At 32.1% G+C, this 3387-nt stretch overlaps 1 pseudogene; it reads left to right on the plus strand.

The window, feature by feature from the left end:
* The first annotated feature begins 1830 nt into the window (after positions 1–1830).
* On the plus strand, positions 1831–2699 carry LOC148784544 (uncharacterized; annotated as a pseudogene).
* The last annotated feature ends 688 nt before the right edge of the window (positions 2700–3387 follow it).

Genomic DNA, 3387 nt, shown 5'->3' on the forward strand with positions numbered 1-3387 from the left:
AAACGAAGGGCTGAAGTGGAAACTTAATGTGTGTTTGGTGCAGCAGCCTTAGAATCTTTGCAACACATGTTACTGGAGGGTCAATTTGCTAGGTCGGTATGGGCCTTATCAAATATTCTGTGGCCGCATATTGGGACCTCGATGGGAGGAACATAGCAGCTTGGGTTTCAGCGGCAGTGATGCGGTTACACAGGGAGGATAAGACAAGGTTTCTCATGCATTGAGCATGATACAAGAAGAGTGGTGCGAGATGCATCATCTTTTCGACAGCAATATCAGAATGCATGCTCTGGTGAAGCTGAAGGTTGGTTTGATTTCATAGTCAGTAGTGCTGTCAATGGTTAGTTATGGGCGTGTTTAATGTTTATAACATTCTGTCTGATGCTTTGTTTGACGTGTTTTGAGCTCACAATTGATAGTTATTTGTAAGTAGGCTCTGTTATTGTATGATTTTTTTGTTAGTAATTCAAATTTTATTGCTTTCCCATTCAAAAAAGAGAAGATAAATACTTAGGCCTATAGGACTCTGTTGGTCGCCTTAATAAGGAAGTTTTTTTGACACGATAAAAAAATAAAAGGGAGAAGTAGTACTTGGTATGATAATTACCTCTATGCAAAGGGTTCTTTCATTCTACCAATAGGGATGATCAACTCTATTAATAAATTGTACAAGAAGTTTCTATGAAGTGTAAATCATAATACATAAATAATAAAAAGGGATAATTACACTTCCTTCCTCTGAGGTTTGGTGTAATTACATGTAGATCTCCTATAGTTTGGAGAATTACATCTAATAACCCTGAGGTTTGCTTTCATCTAACATATAAGTCCATTCGTTAATTTATCGAATTTGCTGATATTAACAAAAAATCATAAAAAAGTTTCGCATTTGTCCTCGATTGACTTATTATTGATTTAGTGGAGGTCAAAGAAATCTTTTTATGACAAAAGCACCTTCCTACGTCTTTACGCGTTAATACATATAAGAAGGTATATCTTCACCGTTATAAGGATAGTTATATAGTCGAAAAAAATTTGTTTGACCTGCAACAAATTAGTAATAAGTCAATCGAGGGTAAATATCAATTTTTGTTCATTTTTTGTTAATATCAATAAATTCAATGATTTTTAGCTAATAAAATGATTTATTTGTTTGATACAAGTAAACTTTAAGGGTGTTAGATGTAATTTACCAAACCACAAGGGATCTATATATAATTACACCAAATCTCATGGGAGAAAAGTGTAATTATCCCTAATAGGGGGAAATGATTTGATAAATGGAATATGTTATGAGTATTAAGAGATTCAAAAGTTGTGGATGTTCATCTTCATCTCCTATCCTCTTTATATTCTACCATAAATTGTAAACTTTTTGGTTCATCTCCCCTCATCAAAGATGAGACATTTGGTTGTAATTTTGGAGCCTATAAATAGGCCATTTTATTTTTTATGATGATATAGTGAAATGCTATAAGAATACTCTCTCTTCCCTCTCGCTTCAAATTCTCATATTGTTGCAGTATTTTACAAGTTTCATAATACGTTATTAGCACAAACTGCATTTTCAAGAAGGTCCATCTAACCATCAAGGAGATCTTTGTAATAAGATTTAATTTTCAAAGGTAATATCTCTAAAGTAACATATCTAGTAAAATGTTTTATTACTTACATGTTTTATTTTCATCAATTGTAGTTTATTACAATATCTTTTACAAATATGTGATATATTCATTTTGAAGTTAATATTATAACGTAAACACATGTTAATTATGGTATATTATATGCATGTCACAACTATCTACTTGTTAATTTAATGATAATACTATTATGTCAAACCTTGCAAAACTTGACTTTATGGCTCTTGACATTAGGGGGAAGAATTATTTATCTTGGGAATTAGATGCTGAAATTCATTTGGATGCAAATGGTCTTGAAAATACTATCAAGGAAGATAATGAAGGCCAAAGCTATGATTTTTCTTTATCACCACTTCCATAAAGGATTAAAAATCAAGTATCTTATGGTAAAAGACCCACTTGTTATACAGAGTAATTTGAAAGAAAGGTATGACTACCAAAGAACTGTAATTCTTCCAAAAGCTTGCTATGACTGGATGCACTTAAGATTGCAGGATTTTAAAACTATAAGTGAGTAAAATTCTGCAATATTTAGAATAAATTCTCACTTAAAATTGTGTGGAGAAAAAATCACTAATGCTGATATGTTATAAAAAAAACATTCTCCACCTTCTATGCATCCAATATGCTCCTGCAGCAGCAATATCATGAAAAAGGTTTCACAAAATATTCTGAGTTAATTTCTTGTCTTCTTGTTGCTGGACAAAATAATGAGATTTTACTAAACAATCACGAGTCCCGACCGACTGGTTCTACTCCATTCCCTAAAGTGAATGTAGCAACAAGCAATCACTATAATCATGAACCATATCGTGGTCGTGGTCGTGGTCGTGGCCGTAACCATAGTCATGGACGTGGATATCGTGGTGGTAATTCTAAGAATATATCTTTCCACCATAAATGAAAAAATGGTGAAGGAACAGAAAACAGGGGGCAACTAGCAAACATGTGGAGATTTCATGCTACCATTGTGGTGGAAAAGGTCATTAGTCTCGTATCTGTCGTACACCAAAGCATCTTGTTGACCTTTAACAAGAATCACTAGAAAATAAGAATTAGAATATTGAAATAAATTTTGTTGATGACAAGAGTGATGGATATATTGATATGACTCATATAGACGTTGTTGATTTTTTTGTTGATTCAAATAAAAAAATTGATCACTTGATCGGTGATGGAAGTGTTTGCAAGAATTTTCATATTTCTTGTTTCGTATTATGAATTTTGTGCCCACTATGTTGTCTATGATAATAAAGAACTTATTTACATATTTTGTATCATTTGTAGCATATTCTAATATTAGTTTAATATTTTTTTCATGTTTTAATCAAGAATATATCTCTTTGATTAGTGCCAATGTCAATAACCAAGATAAATGCCTTGCTAATTGTGCCACAACTCACACAATACTTAAGGATAAAAAGTACTTCTCTTATTTAGTAATACAAGAAGCCAATGTTACTACTATACCCAGTAGTTTAAAGTTAATTGAGGGCTCCGGAAGAGCTAATGTATTGTTACTCAGTGAAATGCAATTTTACATTGATGATGCACTTTATTCCACCAAGTCTCAAATAAAGCTTGTAAGCTTTAAGGATATCCGCCAAAATAGATGTCATATTGAGACAACAAATGAAGATAATATTGAGTATCTCTATATTACAAATGTGATCTTGGGAAAGAAATGCATATTGAAAATATTACGGCATTTTTTTCAGGATTGTACTACACATATATTAGTTCAATT

Source organism: Sesamum indicum, linkage group LG13, assembly GCF_026168435.1.
Source record: "Sesamum indicum cultivar Baizhima isolate 11 linkage group LG13, ASM2616843v1, whole genome shotgun sequence".
In the NCBI taxonomy this organism is placed as follows: Eukaryota; Viridiplantae; Streptophyta; class Magnoliopsida; order Lamiales; family Pedaliaceae; genus Sesamum; species Sesamum indicum.